Genomic DNA, 23,428 nt, shown 5'->3' on the forward strand with positions numbered 1-23,428 from the left:
AACCCAATATCCCGGTTGAGGCCGTCCTCGTGTGTGCGGAACTTGGGGTGGGGAGCACTTCAGCGGTCACGGGCATTCGGCCTCTGATATTCGGATAAGCGTTCTCCAAGGCGGCCTTCGCGACACACGACGGCGCAGAGTCGCTGAGCAGAAACTGATAGCCAAGTTCCGCACACATGAGGACGGCCTCAACCGGGATATTGGGTTCATGGCACACTATTTGTAACCCCCACAGAGTTTCACTGGCTGTCTTGTCTGGAGACAATACACATCTTTTTAGCCTGTCTTGATGCTCTCTCCACTCACATTGTTTTGTTTCTTAAAGACTTGATTAGTTGTAAGTATTCGCATTCCAACCATTATTCATGTAAATTGAGGTGTGTCTTTATAAACTCTGTTTGTGAACAGAATTCCCACTCACCTGAAGAAGGGGCTTGCAGCTCTGAAAGCTTGTGTGGCTTTTGCTACCAAATAAACCTGTTGGACTTTAACCGAACCTGTGGACACAGAAATAGAGTTAATGTTTTAGGTTGATGACCCTTCATCAGAATTGGAAAACATCTGTAATAGATTTTAAGTAAGTGAAAGACAGACGGATAAGGCAAAGGACAAAGGGATGGTCTCTCATAAGGTGGAGGCTAAAAGAGATGAAGCGGCGGGGGGGTGGGGGGAGAGAGTTCGCTGGCCCCTTCTCTGCTCGCAGGAATCCTGACATCCCTCTGAATCTGGTGCTAGGGATAAAATGGGATTCTTGCCAGGCAGCAAACCTGTTGCATTTCACCCGGCCTGCCCCGCTGGACCCCATCAGGTTCCTGCCCAGATAAGACAGAAACCAGACAGTAATGCAAATCCACTATTTTGCATTTGACTAGTAGGGAGGAAGACTGATTCAGCAGCCTCCCGCAATGCACCCGCCTCCCCAGCAAGAACTGCACTTGGCGAGCTTTGTTGATGGCCCAGACATTTGTGGACCTGGTGTGGTGGACACTGAAGGGGTCAAGGAGATAAGTGCAGTGACCATGTGCCTCTCTGCCACTGCCAGGCTGCAGAAGGAGGGTCTCTCAAAGGATCTGGGGACTGTAGGGGTCAGGTTGGGGACAAGGAGTTGACCTCGGTACTCTCCCTGGGGATGGGGGTCTTGTGGCAGGGCTGTCCCTTCTAGCCCTGGGATCTAGCTGAAGATCACTCTTGACATGATGATTTTAGGCAGCCTGTGTCTCAATGCTGAGATTGGAACGCCCTTTAAAAATGGTGCCCCACTATCAGAAATGCTGGAGTGACCGTCATGTTTTACCGCCATGCATAAATTTACATTGATCAGGTGGGTGAATCCCATTTGACAGGCGTTGCTAACATTAGCGGGAAACACTCCACTTTTCCTGCTGGCATGAGCACTTAGAGCTGAGTTGGATGAATTATGTCCAAAATCTATTTTCCTTTTTTCCTGAAATGAGAATCTCCCTCACTCCTCCCAATGTGGTTGAAAGGGGCCCCCAAGTGTGTTCATACCCGCTGGGTGACTATTTTGCAGAACACCTCTGACCAGTCCACAAGCATGACACTGAGCTTCCAATCACTGGTCATGTTAGTTCTCTACCTTATTGCCACTCTAACCTTTCTGACCTTGGCATCCTATATTGCTAAAAGGCTGAATGCAAACTGATGGAACAGCATCTCATTTTTTGACAGTGCACTTTACAGCCTTCTAGACTCAATGGGGGCGATTCTCCCACTGCTGCGCTGCTCTCGCAGTGCAGTGGGCCAGGAGACATCAGCGGAGGCTGTTTAGTGGCTCCTTGCTGGGCGCCACAGCTTCGTACTTTTCCAGAGCACGGATTTCCGGCGTCATCAGCTTCACACTGGAAACCGGCGCTGAGCTGATTTGAACATTGAAATCCCTATTTAAATCTTATTGGTGGGCCCAGGACTGAAGTCTCCGGGCCCGCTAGCCTCTCTCCCCCCTGACTCCCACCCCCCGCCAGGAGTGGTTCACTCCAGCGGGGTTTACAACAGCTCTCCACTAATGGGGAGCTGGCGCTCCGACTCCGCTAGAGTGAAGGGAGGCCACGGAGGCCCCCGAGGAGGTTGGGGGTAAGACGGGGTGACCTGGGCATTGCCAGCCTGGCAGTGCCAGCCTGGCCCCCTGGCACTACCCAAGGGGCAAAGTGACACTGCCCACCGGGCATCGGGCAGTGCCAAAGGGGCTGGGGCAGAGTGGGCAGGGCCTATTGGTGGGGCGGGGCCGATGGAGGGGAGATCGGTGGCAGTGGGGGTCCCGCTGCCACACTGCAGTCGGGATCAGTGGCAGAGGGAGGCAAGAGGAGATCGGGGCTGGCCATTGGGGTGGGACGGGGGCTGCTGCGGGGATGCAGGGTCATGGCTGCTTGTGGCAGGGAGGGGTTGGGACACAGTAGGGGGGGGTGGGCTGGATGTCAGGGTGATCGAGGTGGGTTGGGTGGTGCGGTGTCACAGGGCTGGCCAGCGATTGGCAGGCCAGCCATGCGGAACCACTGTTCATGCGCCAATTTCCACTCCAACAGATCAGCACATGTGCAGTGGCCCGCTCAGCGCTATGCTGCCGGCCTCTCCAGTGGGAATAGGCCCCGCCCACAGATTGTCATTGTGAATCTTGCTCGTGCATTCTGCAGTGCTCAGGGTGTGGCAGATTCATTTTGACAATCCTGCTAAAACATCAGCGGGAGTTACTCCAGTTTTTATGTGAATTTGACACTTAGGGGCCTATTTTACCATTTTGATTCTAAGTTCTGGGCAGATTTGAAACTGTGAGTGTTTCAGATCCGACTTTTAGACCCGTTCTCAGGCGCCCCCATATGCACTCTGCCTGAAAAAATATCAGTGATTCCGAATCATGCTGCAGATGCAACAAAACGAAGGAGATTGACGTTGGCTTCAGGAAGGCTTGAGGAGAACAGGCCCCTGTCTACATCAATGGGGATGAAGTAGCAAGGAACGAGAGCTTCACGTTTTTAGGTGTCCAGATCACCAACAACCTGTCCTGGACACTATAGTTATGAAAGCCCACCAACGCCTCAACTTTCTCAGAAGACTAAGGAAATTCGGCATGTCAGCTCTGACTCGCACCAATTTTTACAGATGCACCATAGAAAGCATTCTTTCTGGTTGATTCACAGCTTGGTATGGCTCCTGCTCTGCCCAAGAAACTACAAAAGGTCGTGAATGGAGCCCAATCCATCACACAAACCAGCCTCCCATCCATTGACTTTGTCTACACTTTCTGCTGCCTCAGCAAAGCAACCAGAATAATTAAGGACCCCACCCGGACATTCTCTCTTCCACCTTCTTCCGTCAGGAAAAAGACACAAAAGTCTGAGGTCACATACCAACCGACTCAAGAACAGCTTCTTCTCTGCTGCCGTCAGACTTTTGAATGGACCTACCTTGTAATAAGTTGATCTTTCTCTACACCCTCGCTATGACTGTAACACTACATTATGCACTCTCTCGTTTCCTCCTCTATGAACAGTTTGCCTTGCCTGTATAATGTGCAAGAACCAAACTTTTCACTGTATGCTAATACATGTGACAATAATAAATCAAATCAAATCAAAGAAGCCTGTGGGTGGGGCTTAACATGCCCAAATTCCTGCTGCTCCAATCAGCGTCTCCAACTGCGCATGCGCAGAAAAAAAAATGATAGAATGTGGCTCCCCTGCCATATCGCTCCTGGGCCAGATAATGCCATCCCCGGCCCCACAGACATTGCCCCACCCCCACAACATTACTGATTAACTTATCCCCCCACCCCACATGCCACCCAGACCGATCACAGGCACCTCCCCCTGCATTCCTCCTCACAAATCTCAGGCATAGTGGCAGCGGACACACCCCTTCCCCCTCACTGATCACAGGAAGAGTGACAGCGAACCCCTCTTCCCTCATTGATCACAGGCAGAGTGGCAGCGGACACCCCTTCCCCCTCATTGATCACAGGCAGAGTGGCAGTAGCCCCCCCTCTCCACCCCCCCCCCCCCCCCCCCCCCCCCCACCCTGGCACCCCTGCCACTGATCGAGTGTGGCTTTTGCTACCAAATAAACCTGTTGGACTTTAACCTGGTGTTGTTAAACTTCTTACTGATCTCCAGCAGAGAGCTGTCGGACCCATCTTCCCCCCCCGGCACTTACCTCCTCACTAACTGAAGCGCCCGAATCGGACTTTTGTAGAGCATGTCTGTTTCGCATCGAATCTGAATGGGCGAACGTGGTGGTAAAGGGGGAAGTGCTGGTAAGGTTGGGCCCATTAAGTCAATTTAAATGCATGTACGGATCACGCAACTCGCCTCACGCCCGACTTTACCAAGTTTTCGCGCCCTTAGAATTATTTTGGGAGAATCCTGGCCAACATTATTCAACAATTTCAGATGATAATCTCTGCCCCCTATTATGTTTCTCTTTTCTTTACTGGTTTTGTTTCTGCTCCTTCGTTTCTCTTTGTTTTCCTTTTTGTTTTGCTTTCAGTAACTGTTCATGATTCTGTCACTCAGCTTCCTCCAGACATGCCTTTTGTTTTTTACTTGTCCCATTGCCACTCCCTTTGAGCTTGCATCATGAATGCCATTTAATCTCTCCTTCCCTGCTGGATTAAAGGATTACCATTCATTGAAAGGTGAGAAAAATCAAGATAAGGCAGTGATGAGAAAGTTAGCAGAAGAGAAGACTTCAGTGAATCAATTGTACACTGGTGCCACTTTTATCAGCCACTGAGTCAGTGTAGGAAAATCATTCTTCTGTTCTTTTTCAAAGCAGCGAGTGCTTCCTCCCCAGGAATATTCAAGTCCAATCTTTTTTTATGCAGGGTGCAATTATAGCGACACATGAGCTGAAGCTTACCTCAGAGCTCCTCTCATTCTGTCACAGCAATGAAATCACTCCTTGAAGATCCAGTTAGTTTTCCTTCTCAAAGGCAACTACAATAGATATTTGTTTCCAACTGAAGCACTCTGCTACTTCCTTTTCATGAACCTATACCCAAACCTATGTCTAAAAAGCAGAACGGGTCCCACCAGAACCTCCACCCTCTCTTCTTTATCAGGAACACCATTGAAACAATTTCCTGTCCTCTTAGCAAAGGGGGACTGGCCTGGCTCCAGATATTTCAACAAGTTTAACAGCAACCATTCTTCTGTACTTAATCTGGAATGTTCAGATCAAAGTCTAGTGATCTATATAGCAACCTGATTGGAATTTTGAGGTGCAAATAGAGCATGTCCCTTCAGGAAATTGGACATTTTTTTGGCAGTACCAGGAGCAACAGGAGTGATTTCCTGGGCTCAGAATAAAATCCAGCCCATGCAATGCCTCGTCCCACACCCACACCCATCCCAGGATGCCCCATTTCTTTTTACCATTAGATTGCTGCTATTGATGAATTCATCATGATTTCTTGACCTCGTACAACCAACAATAAGCATTGGAGTGTCCTCTTGATAAAACGATAAATACACACTTCATCTTATTATTTCAAAGGAAAGGCAAATGATTGTCAACAATCTGTATGGAAAAAGGGATCTAGATGGCGTTTGTTCAACAGCAAAAATTCAGATTTCCTCTGAGGACAAGTCGAGAACAGAAATTAGATCTTGTTGGTTGTAGTAAAATCTTTAAATATCTGTTTGATAATGTGTAAGAAAAGATGTTTGGCGATTTGTAGCGGGGATGCAGAAACCCCTGCTTTCCGAAAGGGAGGCAAAGTCTCAGTAGTTTCCCCGATTACAGGGGAAAGAGTAAAAGGGGGAATGAAGCAAACTCAAAGAGAGTAATAGGTGTCATAATTGTCAGAAAACGGGTCGTGAAATAAAGGACTGTTGGCTGAAAGGGGGAGATAAGGAAGGACAGGGTCCCAGATGGGTGAGACAACCCTCTGAGACTCCACCCCCAGCACCCACCCCAGCACAGCAACATCACAGACAGTAATCCAAATGTCAGCAGATGAGTTGCAGAAGTTATGAGGACAGAAATGACAATTAGCGAGTCTCGAGATTACAGAGCGAGATCCCCGCATGTATATGTAAAGGCCAAGTTAGGGGGTTATCATTGTACTATATTAGTGGATACTGGGGCAGCTTTATCCATAACAGACTTACCCTTGCGGACCACCTACCAAACCATACAATTAATAGAAGTAGCTGGGGGAACTGAGACAGCGATATTAAGTGAGCATATTACATTAGAGATAGGGGGTCAGGAAGAATTAGTTCAGATTTGGATATGTTTAACAGGAGAAGGAAGGATTTTGGGAATAGATCTGGTAGAACTGTTGGGAGCTGTAATCGATGCTGAGGCAGGTATCATAATGTGGCACAAGCCCTATGAGTGAAATCGGTGGGGTCAGAAGCAAAATGGTACAATTTCTTGGATAGCAACCCTCCAAACAAATTGGGAGGTGGAACGGTGTGGGGAAATTTGGCTTTACAGTACCCCCAGGTTTAGCCTGTGCATAAACAAGATTGTGGGTATTTGGCCATTCTTCTGGTAACGATTCCCGGGCCGCCTGCTAAACGGTATTTTATTAAGCCGGAGGCAATGGAAGCAGTTAAAATCATTACAGACTTAGAAAAGCAACAAATAGTGACTAAAACCTTCTCTAAGACTAATTCACCCATCTGGCCAGTTTAAAAGCCAGATGGCAGTTATCGATCGACTGTTGATTATACAGCCCTAAATCGCTACGTGACTCGAACACCCAATAGTGGCCTATCCAGCTACTATCCTGAATAACATTGGGTCTGAACAGATGATATTCATAAGTGTGAGACATAACTAATGGATTTTAGTCAACTCTTGTAGCGAAAAAGCAACATGGGGATAAATTAAGACCATTGGGGTACTTCTCCATCCAAATTAGATTCAGTTGCCAGAGGTATGCATCGATGCGTGAGAGTGTTAGCATGTGCCTTGTGTGCAGTGAGTATTCCAGAGCTGCTCACCTTGATGGAAAAATAATTCACCATAGTCACCACAATAATTCACACAACTGTCCAGCTCCTGGAAGCTGGGAGATTGAAAGAGTTTCCAATGGAAGACATTCAAAATGGGAAGCAAATCTCTTGCCAGGAGATAGGCATGTAGAAATTAGCAGAGATGTAAGGGAAAAGCCTGCAGGAGGACTGACGGTGCAACAAAAGGAGCATGAGTGTGTTTCGGAAGTAAATGAGGATGTAAATGAAGATTTAGCAGAAGAGCCACTTGTAGGAGAAAGGATAATTAATCGGTATGCAGATGGAGCGAGAAATATGTCAATGGAAAACCCGGCACTGCATGGACAGTGGTAAATGATGAGGGAACAATGATTGCAGAACAAATCCCTGGGAACAATTCAGCACAGGTAGCAGAGTTATGGGCTTTAACTAAAGCTTTAGAATGGAGCAAAAGGAAAGTGAGTTAATGTTTATACTGACAGCAGGTATACATTTGGAATAGTGCATGGCAGCCTGGGATAGGTGAGGTTTTGTAACTTCTAGTGGGGGACACATATAGCATGAGAATCTGATTAGAGATTTATTCCAAGCAGCCCGCAGCTCCTTAGAGGCAGCAGTAATAAAAGTTCAAACCCATAAAAAGATTGAGAATCAGACACAGAAAGGAAGCAGCTTAGCCGATAAAGCTGAGAAGGCCCTAGTAGTCATGATGTGAAGATGCCGGCATTGGTCTGGGTTAAACACAGTAAGAAGACTCACAACACCAGGTTAAAGTCCAACAGGTTTATTTGGTAGCAAAAGCCACTAGCTTTCGGAGCGCTGCTCCTTCGTCAGGTGAGTGGGAGTTCTGTTCACAAACAGGGCATATAAAGACACAAACTCAATTTACAAAATAATGGTTGGAATGCGAGTCTTTACATGTAATCAGGTCTTAAAGGTACAGACAATGTGAGTGGAGAGAGCGTTAAGCACAAATTAAAGAGATGTGTAGTCTCCAGACATTACAGTTAGTGAGATTTTGCAAGCCCAGGCAAGTCGTGGGGATTGCAGATAGTGTGACATGAACCCAAGATCCCGGTTGAGGCCGTCCTCATGTGTGCGGAACTTGGCTATCAGTCTCTGCTCAGCGACTTTGCATTGTCGTGTGTCGTGAAGGCCGCCTTGGAGAACGCTTACCCGAAGATCAGAGGCCGAATGCCCGTGACTGCTGAAGTGTTCCCCAACAGGGAGAGAACACTCTTGCCTGGTGATTGTCGAGCGGTGTTCATTCATCCGTTTTCGTAGCGTCTGCATGGTCTCCCCAATGTACCATGCCTTGGGACATCCTTTCCTGCAGCGTATCAGGTAGACAACGTTGGCCGAGTTGCCAGAGTATGTACCATGTACCTGGTGGATGGTGTTCTCACGTGAGATGATGGCATCCGTGTCAATGATCTGGCACATCTTGCAGAGGTTGCTGTGGCAGGGTTGTGTGGTGTCGTGGTCACTGTTCTCCTGAAGGCTGGGTAGTTTGCTGCGGACAATGGTCTGTTTGAGGTTGTGCAGTTGTTTGAAGGCAAAAAGTGGGGGTGTGGGGATGGCCTTGGTGAGATGTTCGTCTTCATCAATGACATGTTGAAGGCCCCGGAGAAAATGTCGTAGCTTCTCCGCTCCGGGGAAGTACTGGATGATGAAGGGTACTCTGTCCACCGTGTCCCATGTTTATCTTCTGAGGAGGTCGGTGCGGTTTTTCGCTGTGGCGCGTCGGAACTGTCGATTGATGAGTCGAGCGCCATATCCTGTTCTTATGAGGGCATCTTTCAGCGTCTGGAGGTGTCTGTTGTGATCCTCCTCATCTGAGCAGATCCTGTATATATGGCGGGCTTGTCCGTAAGGGATGACTTCTTTAACGTGTTTAGGGTGGAAGCTGGACAAGTGGAGCATCATGAGGTTATCCGTGGGCTTGCTGTGGTTCAACTGCTCTATGTGTGCTGAGTTTCTATAGGAAGTCCGTAGTGTCGCGACAAAAGCTGGGGGTTCTTTGTACAATGGGTTTCAGAATGCCCTCGACGTAGCCGGAGAGGTTATCGCACAAGGTCCCATTGCCTGAAACGATGGGACGGCCGGGTGTGTTGGCCTTGTGTATCTTCGGGAGGCAGTAGAGATCTCCAACGTGGGGAGTACGTGGGATGAGAGCACGGAGGGTGCTCTGAAGGTCTGGATCAAAGGTTTTGATCAGTCTGTTGAGTTGACGGGTGTGTTCTTTGGTCGGATCTGCGGGTAACTGTCTGTAGTGTTCTCTGTTGTTCAGTTGTCGGTACGCTTCTTTGCAGTAATCCGTTCTGTTCAATATGACGATGGCCCCTCCTTTGTCTGCTGGTTTGATGACAATGTTGCGGTTGGTCTTGAGAGCGTGGATGGCATTGCGTTGTACTTGGGTGATGTTCGGGGCTGTCTTGAGTGCGGCTGATGAATCCGTTGTTGACGCACCTCCTGACGGCTTGGGCATACATGTCAAGTCGAGGGCAGCGGCCTTCCGGAGGAGCCCAATTTGACTCTTTCCTCTTCAGTTGCACTGCGGATCTCTCTGTCAGCTGTTCCGGTGCATTGGCTGTCTCATTGTGTTCGCTGATGGCCTCTTGGGGTTTGTGGAAGAACTCCCGCAGCCTCATTCGCCTGATGAATTCCTCTGTGTCTGCTGCGAGACTGATGGGGTCTATTTTGGTGGTGGGGCAGAAATTGAGCCCTTGGCTGAGAACTTCGATTTCATCTGGCTGAAGTGTGTAGTCCGATAAGTTGACAATGGACTTTCCTGCAGTGTTACTGTTTTCTACTGTGGTACCGGGGGAGGCTTGGTTGCTGCTGGTGGTGATGCTGAGTTTCTCAAGTTTCCTGTTCTTGGTGTGCATGTAGATGGTGTAGTTCCTTTGTCTCGTCTGCTTGGCAGAGTTTCACAGCTGGTCTGCATCCTGAGCGCAAGTTGAGAATATGGACTCCATCTTGGTTTCCAGGATGTGGCGTTTGCTGTCGACCAGGTATGGATATAGATTACAGGAGTAGCACCTGTGTCAGTTGAAGACAGCTCAGATATTGATGTGAAACAATGCAGGACCAAGCAGCTGAAGAGGAAAAGGAAATGTGGAAGAAAGATGGAGGACAGAAAGATTATGATGGAATATGGAGAAGGGAGGGGAAATTAATAGCCACGAGGTAATGCAGCAATCGCTGCTGAAAGTGTACCACAGGTTAGCACATACAGGTAGAGGCAAACTATTTAATTTGTTAAGAAAATGTTAGTGATGAAAACAGATGGGGAGAGATGTGGCGAAGTTTTGTCAGGGATGCCTGCAGTGCACCCTAATGGAACCAGGTCGTCCCTGCAGGATTAAAATGGAAAGTCAGCCAAGACCCAAAGGACCATGGGAAAATTTTCAAATGGATTTCACAGGGCTCTTGCCACTGGTCCAAGGAAAGACGTATTGTTTGGTAATTGGAGATCAGTTCACCCAATGGGTTAAAGCATTTCCATGCAAAGATGCTGCAGCCAAAACTGTGGCTCTGATATTAGCAGATGAGATGATACCCAGGTGGGAAATGCCTCTTCAGTTAGATTCTGATCATGGAACCCACTTCACAGGGAGAGTTTTAAAAGAAGCTTGTTGAATGTTAGGAATAAAGCAAAGATTTCATATACCCTATCATCCTCAGATGGTGGAACGAATGAACCGAATGTTGAAGAATAGTTTAGCTAAAGCAATTTTAAAGAAGAAAACAATTGGGTGTGGGCCTTGCCTGAAATATTGCTGTGACAAAGGGCCACTCCTGCCCGAGGAATAGGACTAACCTCTTTGCTATGGAACTCCTCCCTTGCCTCTAAACTAGAACCTTTGAGTTGATGACAGGAAGAGCAATGTGCTTCCCAGAGGATGCAATAACAGGAGGAGGAGAACTTGAAACAAACCAAGGAGTAGTATTTCAATGTATGAGGGATTTAATAGACTGTCTGCAATCTCTCAAAAAGCAGATAATACGCAGCAGCAGCACTGAGGTTGGCTTGAACTGGCAGGAGAGACTACTCATAAACGGCTTACACAAGGAGACAAGGTAATGGTGAAATTCATGACTGACGAAAAAGGATTAGGAATTTGTTGGGAAGGACCTTTTGATGTGGTGGTCTCAGGACAAACGTGCCCTGATAAGTGAGAAGTATGGTCCGCGATGGCGGCACTGGACCCAGTTAAAACCATATCCCAATGAGTAATCCTGAAATTTTATATTAACAACAATGATAATTCAATTAATTTGGATTTGCAGATAACCTACTAGATTAGGCCAGATTATGGCACAAGAATAATAGACGGGTATTCGAAGAGGGGAAGTAGAGACAATTTGATTGATAAGTTGCTAACTTTAAGGCCGGAAAGCATTTTTTGGTTTATATTTACAGAATATCACCTGCTATACTGTAGATTTTTGAACTTCCACAGCTACAATCAGGATTGATTAAGCTGCACCCAACATGAAGGCCTAGTCAAGAGCGTGGAACAGAGGGTAATGTGATTGTTGCATGGGTCTGTAAATGAGTTTTATTTACTTGATATTGATCAATGATTGGGATTTGTACTTTTTTAAGAAAAAGGGGAAGGCTGTAAAAACTGTAATGATGAGTACATGTGTTTATATCGTTTTATTGTTGAATGTACAAACTTGGACTCAGGTAGGACTAGCAACTGAGGTCCTTCAACATTCCCCTCAGGGAGTATGTGTGAATACTTATATATGCTAGAATGTCCAAACAGTCAATGTGCTGATTATGTTCACACATCCCCATCCATGTAGGAGGAGGAATACCTCTACAATCATCACCTCTGACATAGGCAGAACTGATAATGGCAGTTCAAACAGCTCAGGATCTCAAATATCCTGGACACTATACACCAGGATTTTCTAGTTTAGAGGCAAGGGAGGAGTTCCATCGCAGTATGTCCTGTGCAGGAAGGGTAAGCTATATGAAGGGGCACTCACCTGTCTATAACCAAAGAAGATCAGCTCCTAGTTTAGCTTTAAAACAGCTAACACCGAAACCAAAAGGAATTTATTGTACAGAGAATATGGAAGGTTCTAGAAAAAACTTAGGCATAAGTGAATGTGATTACACAGTAAGCCCAAGAAGTGTGCTATGCCTAAGTCCACCCAATAATGACCAGTTTTGCAATATTTCTTATTGCTTTAGTGGAGGCAACACTTATCTAACTCTCACTGAAACTTATTGGATTTGCAGGGACAGGGCATATCCTTGGCTCCCTGTGAGATGGAGGGGACGCTGTTACCTTGGATATGTAATCCAATTCATATAGCACACTTCTAAACTCCCTCCCCTGCCAAGGCATCTGCAGCTATTAAAGGGACAGAACGGTTCTTTGGCATGTTGGTTCCTCAATATGAAGTAGCAATATAGAGGATGACCTCAGTGGGCCTGGAGGTCTGGAGTGCATCTGCTTCAATGCAAGGAACGTCACGGGCAAGACAGACGAGCTTGGAGCCTTAATGCTTGCGCGGAACTTGGATGTGGTTGCAGTGACGGAGACTTGGTTAAAAGTAGGACAGGACTGGCAGCTGAATATTCCGGGGTATAAGTTTTTTAGGCGAGACAGAGAAGGGGCTAGGAGAGGTGGGGAAGTAGCAATGCTGGTTAGGGAGCATATTACAGTGGTACAGAGGGTGGACAATTTGGAAGGGTCAGGTAACGAGTCACTGTGGGTGGAGCTCAGAAACAGGAAGGGCGCAGTCACGATGCTGGGGGTATACTACAGGCCTCCCAACAGCCCACGGGAAGTTGAGGAATGGATATGTAAGGAGATTCTGGACAGGTGCAGAAAAAATAGGGTTGTTGTAGTGGGAGACTTTAATTTTCCTCATATAGACTGGAAATCGCTTAGGGCTGGGGGCCTGGACGGGGAAGAATTTATAAAATGCATACAGGAAGGTTCTTTGGAACAATATGTTGACAGTCCAACTAGAGAGGGGGCTATACTGGACCTATACTGGGGAATGAGCCCAGTCAGGTCATCAAAGTTTCGGTAGGGGAACATGTGGCAAATAGTGACCACAATTCTGTAAACTTTAGGATAGTAATGGAAAAAGATGAGTGTTGTCCTATGGGTAAGGTGCTGAACTGGGGGAAGGCTAACTACAGCCGGATTAGGCAGGAATTGGTGGCTGTTGATTGGGAGAGGCTGTTCGAGGGTAAATCCATATCTGGCATGTGGGAGTCTTTTAAGGAGCAGTTGATAGGACTGCAGGACAGGCATGTGCCTGTAAAGAGGAAGGATAGGAAAGGTAGGATTCGGGAGCCCTGGATAACCAGTGAAATTGTGGGTCTAATCAAAAAGAAAAAAGAGGCATACATGAGGTCCAGGCAGCTAAAAACAGATGGAGCACTGGAGGAATACAGAGAAAGTAGAATATAACTCAAACAGCGAGTTAGAAGGGCAAAAAGGGGTCACAAAATGTCCTTGGCAGACAGGATTAAGGAGAGTCCTAAGGCATTTTATACATATGTTAGGAACAAGAGGGTTGTTAGGGAAAGAGTCGGACCTCTCAGGGACAAAGGAGGGGAATTATGCTTCGAACCAAAGAAAGTAGGAGAGATCCTAAACGAATACTTTGCATCAGTATTCACAAAGGAGAGGGACATGTTGACTGGTAGTGTCTCAGAGAGATGTGTTGACCCATTAGAAAAAATCTCAATTACAAGGGAGGAAGTGTTAGGTTTTTTAGGAAACATTAAGACAGACAAATCCCCAGGGCCAGATGGCATCTAACCTAGACTCCTCAGGGAGGCAAGAGATGAAATTACTGGGCCTCTAACAGAAATCTTTGTCTCTTCACTGGACACAGGTGAGGTCCGAGAGGATTGGAGGATAGCAAATGTGGTCCCACTATTTAAGAAGGGTAGCAAGGGTAACCCGGGTAATTATAGGCCGGTGAGCTTGACGTCCGTGGTAGGGAAATTGTTGGAGAAGATTCCTAGAGATAGGATATATGCGCATTTAGAACTGAATAATCTCATTAGTGATAGACAGCATGGTTTTGTACGAGGGAGGTCATGCCTCACAAATTTGGTTGAGTTTTTTGAGGAGGTGACAAAAAGGATTGACGAGGGAAGGGCCGTGGATGTCGTCTATATGGATTTTAGTAAAGCGTTTGACAAGGTCCCTCATGGCAGGCTGGTGCAAAAGGTTAAATCTCACGGGATAAAAGGTGAGCTAGCTAGATGGGTGGAGAACTGGCTTAACCATAGAAGACAGAGGGTAACAGTGGAGGGGTCTTTTTCCGGTTGGAGGTCTATGACCAGTGGTGTTCCGCAAGGCTCTGTACTGGGACCTCTGCTGTTTGTGATATATATAAATGATTTGGAGGAAGATGTAGCTGGTGTGATCAGTAAGTTTGCGGGCGACACAAGGATTGCTGGAGTTGCGGATAGTGATGAACATTGTCAGAGAATACAGCAGGATATAGATAGGCTGGAACATTGGGCAGAGAAATGGCAGATGGAATTTAATCCAGATAAATGCGAAGTGATGCATTTTGGTAGATCTAATGTATGGGGGAGCTATACAATAAATGGCAGAACCATCAGGAGTATGGACACACAGAGGGTGTACAAGTCCACAGATCCTTAAAGGTGGCAGCACAGGTGGAGAGGGTGGTCAAGAAGGCATATGGCATGCTTGCCTTTATTGGACGGGGCATAGAATATAAAAGTTGGCATATGATGTTGCAGCTGTATAGAACGTTGGTTCGGCCACATTTGGAATACTGCGTCCAGTTCTGGTCGCCACACTACCAGAAGGACGTGGAGGCTTTGGAGAGAGTGCAGAAAAGGTTTACCAGGATGTTGCCTGGTATGGAGGGTCTTAGCTATGTGGAGAGATTGGGTAAACTGGGGTTGTTCTCCCTGGAATGACGGAGGATGAGGGGGCGACCTAATAGAGGTATATAAAATTATGAAGGGCATAGATAGGGTGAACAGTGGGAAGCTTTTTCCCAGGTCGGAGGTGACGAACACAAAGAGTCATGGGTTCAAGGTTCAGGGGGATGTATTTTACACAGAGGGTGGTGGGGGCCTGGAAAGCACTGCCAAGCAAAGTGATTGAGGCGGACACGCTGGGATCGTTTAAGACTTATCTAGATAGCCACATGAACAGACTGGGAATAGAGGGATACAAACGAATGGTCTAGTTGGGCACATGAGCGGTGCAGGCTTGGAGGGCCGAAGAGTCTGTTCCTGTGCTGTATTGTTCTTTGTTTTTTGTTCAATGTGAGAAGTTCTGATTCTATGCTCCATTTTGGAACATGTTGCCAATGATACGGCCACTGCCCTTACTAAGATCAATGATGAGATGATGCCATGTGCACTGTGGTACTTCAGCACAGATTGGTATTGGATGATGTCTTGGCAAGAAAGGGTGGGACATGTGTAGTAATTGGATCAGAGTGTTGCACGTAAGTACCAAATAGTTCAGAAACCATAACTAATCTGGTTGAACACATCAAGAATGAGGTGGAGAAACTCAAAGACCCCGAAACATTTACCTTAGGTTGTTGGCTCTCAGACTGGCGAGGCTCTTTGGGGACAACAATCCTGCACGGGATTGTGTTATTTTTCATCGTAATCTTGGCATTGGTGGTAATCATAAACTTGATTAAATGTGGCTGTGCAAGACTTACTAAGTCCACAGAAGGTACAACATCGGTGATGGCAGTCAGGGCAAAGAAGAAAAGATACCAGACGTCAAGTAATCATTCAGGAGTTAAAAACATTTATTGGGCATATCTATTTAGTGGCCTACTCTTGGGCTAGCCAAAGGCCAGAAGGGGGGTGGGCTGTAGCAGGGAATACAGAACCCCTGCTTTCTCGGCGCGTCCCGTTGGGGAGTCTTGTATTCAGCTGAACCCAGAAAGCACAAAGACTTTATGAAGGACAATATGCAGTTAAAGATGTTCTTTATTTGACCAACACGTATTCGAAGAGAGAGGGTCAGAGGATTCTAACCTCTCTCTGACATTACATCATATGAGCACAACAGATATACATTTCTGAAGATTCGATTCTCCCACCCCACCTGTCATCCAAGCTGGATGGTCCAATTACATTAATACACTTTATTTATTTCTGCTAATAGCACTCTACCTTCTAGCAGAATTAGGAATTCATTGGTCAATCAAACCCATAGATTCTTCCCCCATTGCCTCATAACCTCACCTATGCAAATCCGGTAGGTTCAAGGGTTGCTCCTAACACCTGGAGTCCTGAGAACGAGAAATGAGTCATCTTCCTTGTCTGTTTTCTGTCCCTTATATCAGTGGAGGCTGAATATGCCTATTCTTTGCAGCTAGAAGCTGAATCTTTCTGTTCATTTCAAAAACATTGGTAGTTTGTAGCTGCCTGGCCTGCCCCTGATAATAGGGTATATACTCTATACTTCTTTGTTCCAAAAGAATGCGGTCTGTCTAATTAAACCTGTTTCCCAATATGTCAAGGGATAAATTGCTTGTTGGCCAAGGCTCACAAGAAAATATAAAAATACAATTTAAATCTATAATGCTTGTTCAAAAATGGTTATGTATGTGCTTATACAAACAATACTTTCATATAGTATGAACAATACCTTCATATAGTATGAGGCACATTGTTATATCTTTGGTATATATAAGGCACATTGAGGTCCCTATTTTAAACTAATCTACTTTGTTTTAATAGTCTCAGAAAGCAGGGGTCTCTTTCCCCTGCTACAGGATTATAATAAAATAAGAACTCAGCTCTACCCTAAATCTTTCAAGTGAGTGGGATTCCATTATATAATCAACTCTTCATTTTAATATTGGTTCTTGGGAAGCTTAGGTTGATTGTACGGCAGAATGTATGCCTGTGAGTTTGAAGTTTTGATTAATTGAGGCTAAAGAATTATTTTTTTAGTGCTGTCAGTGACCTTCACCCAACTGAGCTGCATTTGAGTGATTTGTTTTGTTTGCAACATTAATTGGAATGAGCATTAAAGCATGAAATTTCAAACAAATTGTCAAAAAAAAGTCATTTGCTAAGGAATTGTAAATTTATGAAGTCTCTCTCAGCTATTATTTCATTCTTAGAACATTAAAGATAATTACATTGCAGGCCTGAGAGTAAGTATCTAAATATTTTGGCCTGGACATTAGTTTAGGCCTGTATTATGAAGGGACCTGTCAGCCATCTTGCAGCTGATACCCATCTCCCCACAGTGAGCTGCATGCTGTGTTGACAGTCATGATTCTTCAGTGGCACTCAGCTGTTGACTTGAAGGATTGTAAGAGTTTTAACAACACCAGGTTAAAGTCCAACAGGTTTATTTGGTAGCAAATGCCATTAGCTTTCGGAGCGCTGCTCCTTCATCAGGTGGAGTGGATATCAGCTTTGTTAAAACTCTTACTGTGTTTACCCCAGTCCAACGCCGGCATCTTCACATCATGACTTGAAGGATTCCCAGGGTCAGTCATATAAGCCACTCAAGGCCAGGCTGCTCAAGAGTATCCTCCACTGAAGCAGCCAGCACTCGCCCCTAATGGGGATGTAGCTTTCAGTGGTTAATCCACATGTGTAGTAATGCCCCTTTCAGAACTGCAGTAGGATGTCCCTCGTATCTAAACTTCCTGTTGCCATAGCAGATTAATCACATCCAGATAAGATAACCTATTAAGAGTTAATTAACATACTATTTTATGCTATTCTCCAGGTAAAAAGCAGGATGACTATGATGTTACAGATTGGCATACTGTTACTATTCAGTGGAAACACAACTTAGCAAAGCTGAAGGCATTCTACATTTAATGATATTGCAGGACGTACCCATAGTGAATCACCTGGATATTTGCTACATTTGACACTGCACAGATCGATAATTAGCTGATTACACAAAATCTCCCTTTAAGTAACCCAAAGGTTCAAGTTAAGTGTGTTAAGAAGTGGTACTCATTAAGCTCCAGCAGGTAAATGCATTGTATGGTGACGTGTTGAACAAAGAAACCAGGAACCCCTCTGTACTCCACCCTGCTCTGCTTTGAGTCAAGCCAGAACAGTGTTCGAGCTCTTCATTGACCTTTGTAAATGCATTCCCATTTATATTTGCGTTCTGGTGACCTCCCTCTTGGAAGAATGTGACTGGATGATGGTGAAGAGGATTCTGATGCAGTCCAGGCATACATATATAGGAGAATCACCAATAAAACAAACCCCATCAACAGTCCAATGTTCCTCAAAAATGTGGGCAAAAATACTTGAAAGAAAAGAGTCTCAAAAAAGTACTAACAAATCCCAATCTAGTGAATAAACTGATACATGTCATGCACTTGTGAGATAAACTGGCAACTCTATCATTTGATTGATTGATTCTCATCACCTACTCTAGTCAATCCATCCATAACTTGTGAATCCAATTCATAATTTCATTGCAATGAAAGACCATCCTCTTTGATTTATAGATGTAGATCCTTTGAGTTATGAGTTTTTCCCATTTGCAGAATTACTACAGCAACTCATTGCTTCTAGTGAGATACTTCAATTTCTTAAAGGCAAAATACTGTGGATGCTGGAATCTGAAACAAAATAGAAATTGCTGGAGAACTCAGCAGGTCTGACAACATCTGTGGAGTCAGAATAGAGCCAATGTTTCAAGTCAGCTCTGATGAGGGTCATCCATAATCAAAACATTGGCGCTATTCTCTCTTCACAGATGCTGTCAGACCTGCTGAGACTTTCCAGCATTTTCTGTTTTTACTTCAATTTCTTTTCTCATCGAAACATGACAACTAAGACTTAGAAGTTGATTCACATTTACCTGCCACCATGAATTCAGTAAATGGAACAATCAGTGCATCCTAATAGGTAAGGCCAAAGTTCAACCAGTATTGAGCCAAGGGACTTGCCTACATAAGGTTGGTGAGCTGCAGACACTGGCTAAGAATCTCTAAACAGCTTACCTGGAATTATGATTTGTATCTTGGGCTGCTGCATAGTTTGTAGTGACACTCAGGTAGATCTTGGGGAGCAGGAGAAGTAATTGAGACAAAGGTAATGACTGGAAGAAGGTACAGTGACAGGGAAAGATGGAGGAAATGCAGCAACCATGGGAGATGGCAGTGACAGGGAAAGTGAAGGATGAATTGAGTTCCAATTCCAAATTTGACAGGTTTATTATTTGTTTTGCTTACGCAGAGCAGAAAAAACAATGTTTGAACTTAAATACAAGATAATCCTTAATTTTGCACTAATATTGACATAGAATCCTTGTAACAGGAGGCCATTCAGCTTTGAGTCTGCACCGACCCACCGAAGAGCATCCCATACAGGCGTACAGCCCTGCCCCATCCCTGCAACCCAATGCATCTACCATAGGTAATCCAGCTAACCTAGACTTTAGGGGCAATTTATCATGGACATCCACCTTCAGAAATAGGATTTCCCATTGGGCCTATAAACGCTGCTGATCCCTTTTACAGAACATCATCCCTATATTTTCATAATATATCTGCAGAAATATTAATAATGTTTCACATTGCACTTCTCCAATGACGTGTGGAACATTTTATAAAAAGCACACATATATGGTTGAGAAAACACCAAAGACCAATTAGAATGGCTCAAGATTTAAAAGGTTGAATTACAAGGAAAGTTTAGAGAATCTTGAACTTCGCGGTTTAGATATTGACTACTTTAGATAAAGTAAATCCAGAACGTTATTTTCAAGATAGTAAGATTATAAAACCAAAGGACTGTTAGCGGGGTTTGCAAGGTGGCCGGGTATCATTGAAACTTCAGACAATACAAAACTCATGGATGCCAGTGTCCCAGTTTAAAGACATATCTTTTATTTGATTAGAAGCTTCAGGGAGAAGTCACCAAAGACTGTTAGGATCTCCAGATATAGAGCAGCCTGACTTCTCTGATGAATTCTGACGTATTCAGTTCAAGATAGATCAATTATGCACTTTTCTTATCAAATTCTTCCACCTCTCATTAGCTTTGAATAAATCATCTTCAGTATACATAAATCATTAATAACACCTGTCATACACTTAAGCCAATTGCACCTTACCCACGAACATAATGGTATTTCTTTAGTCTGTAGAATCTGGGTGTATCCTCCCCTTTTGGCTAATTCAACCTTCTGTATCACTTAGCAACCAGACGCCTGGCCACTAAGTTCAAAGTTAACATTCCCACAAGTTCCCCTCTCGGTCACTGCCAAACCACACTATCACATGATCCCACGTCCAGGCATGCATCCACCTTAAGTGGACTGTGAATCAGCCCTATTCATGAAGTACCTTGAATGTTCTGCCATTAGAAACTTTACTGATAAAATTTGCTCATTTCTAAGGTTTCATTGTTTTCTTAGAATGTGGTGCTTGTCCTTATGTCTTTTATCATCATGCCCTGCTGCAATCTGCCTTTGGCTAAAGTGAACAATGATCTTTTATGAATCACATTTATAAAGTAATTTAGTACATTCAAAATATCAACACATATCTTTCAATCACTATCTCTTGTTTAAATTTCTTACTGCATTTCACATGTGCAAACTGCTCCCTTGTTAGCTTATAATTCTGATTTAGAGTCATTTAACACAATGCTGGTAGTTCTGTCAGTTTCTTAAATGCCTAATGGTTTAAAATCTTCTCTAACCCACTAGGATTTTTTTCCTTTCCCGAAGAGGACCAAAACTAAAATAAATGAAAATAGAAAAAACTATTAAGAAGTACATTTTAAATCTGTGATTAAAAAGCTAATAACTTACAATTAAATGGTGATCCCCCTTAACCACAATTACTTGTAATATCCACCAATTATCTCATTCATACAGCAATAAGCTGTAGATGGTGGAAATATGAAATTAAAACAGAAAGCACTGGAAATACTCAACAGCATCTAACAGGAGAGAAACAAAATTAATGGTTTGAATTGAATATCTTCTTTAAAGAAGACATATTCAACTCAAAATGCTAACTATCTCATCCATTTGTCGAATGTTCTTCAATTTCTTGCTTCCTACTAACTTACTCGATGAGGAACAGTCAATTTGGATGAAGGGAGCCAGAATGTCCTTGTTGTAGGAGTTTCTGCAACAGTGACATAGTGCTGGCACCAGGTTGGTGCCTGATGGTGACTTAGGGCTGAATGTTATGTTGGGGAGGGGGTTCACCTATAAAAGTTAGGGGAGAGGCCATCTGTGCTTGCTGGCTTGTCCCACAGCCATTTAACAGCCGTCGGACCTTTAATCGACTTGAGGAGGGACTTCTGCTTCCATCTGAGGGGAAATCCTACCTCTGAGAACCGTGAGCTAATCAAATAGCTGATAGCTCTCTTGTCTCAGCAGTGCCACCAGTAGCAGTGTCAGTACTGGGACTACAGTGAGTCTCCTGAAAAAGATGAGCCAAGAATCTGGAACAAGGTAAATCTGAGTTCTTGCTGGGGCCTGCTCACTGTGGGGGTTAGGCAAGGGGAGAGGTGAAATGCAGGGCAGGGAGATGAGGGCAAATACTCTTGGAGGTCTTCCATTAATTGTTAATTTAAGGGTCTCAATTGGCTCATAGGCCCCCTGACGCCTCCCAGAATGGGTTAAATTACCACAGGGCAGATGGGGATGTGCAGGTGCTGGACAAGATGCTGCTGCCATTGTGCCAATTTTACACACCCCACCACCTACACCTAGCCCCAAGGGGCTGTAAAATTCAGTCCAGTGACTGAACTGGCAGTACCTGTGAAGTACTACACTGTTTCAAGCTTCCACACACTTCTATATTTCTTACATGCCAAGGGGGTAATACATGGTTTAACTTGTATCATCCTTTCTTGAAGATCTGCCAACAGCAAAGGTTTGGGGGTGAGGATGGTGGCATCATGTGAGGCGAAAGAAAATGATGATGATGTGAAGGTATAATGGTGAGCAAGAGGAGAAGAAATTGAATCGATTTCTTGTGGATTATGAGGTTGATGAAGGCAAGCGGGATGAAAATGAAGTGATAGAGAAAATCAGTTTCAAGCCCAATAAAAAGTATCTCGTGGCATATGCTTCATTGTCAGAGGCTCCACAATCCCATGCACCAGCTCCAATACATTCCCATAGAGCAAATTATGTATTATTAGTGAAGGTATGGTTCCAGCTGAGTCACAGAGCATGAGGTAGATGGAAAAATAGCCTGTAAAAAAGGCTACTTGAGTACATCCCACTTATATGCAAACTCAGCATTTGAAGACACACAGCAACTGAAAGCTGATAAGCATTTTTTATAGTTGCAGACATCAATGGAACATGTAACAGCTTCAGTGGAGTCTTCTGTGAGCCTCACAAGTGGTTAATATGCTTGTTCTGAGACCACGGACGGAGATTATTACTCCTGGAGCAATTGAAGACAATTTTATTTTGTATTTTTATTCCAATTCAATCAAATCAAGTCCAATTCAGAGTCTCAACAAGTTGAGACATTCCCAATCCAAGCTGACAAGACAGGACTCTCACCTCCTGTCTTGGGCTTGATCTACATGATCCAAGCTGATTGGAGTAGGAATAGCTCCTCCTCCAAGGCTTGATCTCATTTGCATCTTAGCCAAAAGGCCGAGATGCCACTTTTAAAAATTGCTTCAAATGAAGCTAAAATGTAACCTAATGGCTTCAACCAAGCGCAGCATGTCGATACTACACTTGATCTTAGCCAAAAGGCCGAGACAAATTTTTAAAAATTCCAATTCAATCAAATCAAGTCCAATTCAGAGTCTCAACAAGTTGAGACATTTCCGATCCAAGCTGACAAGACAGGGCCTCCACTCTTGTCTTGGGCCTGATCTACATGAGCCAAGCTGATTGGAGTACGTGCAAGTCCTCCTTCTCCAAGGCTTGATCTCATTTGCACCTTAGCCAAAAGGCCGAGATGCCGCTTTTAAAAATTGCTTCAAATGAAGCTTAAATGTAACCTAATGACCTCAACCAAGCGCAGCATCCAATCCATACTACATCTGATCTTAGCCAAAAGGCCGAAACAATTATTATAATGACAGCCAATCCTGAGAGCCAGGGTATAAGTTGAAGTCACAAGATATAAGTTGTGCCCTTGATATGCCAGCCTATCTCTTAGGTCACAGTAGTATAACCCGTGCATTGTACCCTCCCATCCCCTAGCATGTCATGCCAGTGATACATGGTATAAACAATTAGAAATGTTAACATTAAAGTAAGTCATTTTAGCAAACCAGTCAGTGATGGTGCTAATCTTTCACATTAGCTATTTCTATAATCACATGTTTTACATTAAGCAGTTCAGATGAAATGTATTTAATTAATTAAACCTCAGTTAGGTTACCTTCAATTTGCTGAATAAGTGACTAAATCTTTCTTACCAAATTATCAAGGAAGAAACCAGACCTCGGACTGCCAAATGGGGCTGGACATATTCTGGGA

At 44.6% G+C, this 23,428-nt stretch overlaps 1 non-coding gene across 1 annotated transcript; it reads right to left on the reverse strand.

The window, feature by feature from the left end:
* Positions 1-22,506: 22,506 nt before the first annotated feature.
* Positions 22,507-22,706, reverse strand: LOC144495444 (U2 spliceosomal RNA). Its single transcript, XR_013498275.1, has one exon. It is a non-coding gene; the product is annotated as a U2 spliceosomal RNA (small nuclear RNA).
* Positions 22,707-23,428: the final 722 nt, after the last annotated feature.

This window comes from Mustelus asterias, chromosome 6 (assembly GCF_964213995.1).
Source record: "Mustelus asterias chromosome 6, sMusAst1.hap1.1, whole genome shotgun sequence".
Lineage (NCBI taxonomy): Eukaryota > Metazoa > Chordata > Chondrichthyes > Carcharhiniformes > Triakidae > Mustelus > Mustelus asterias.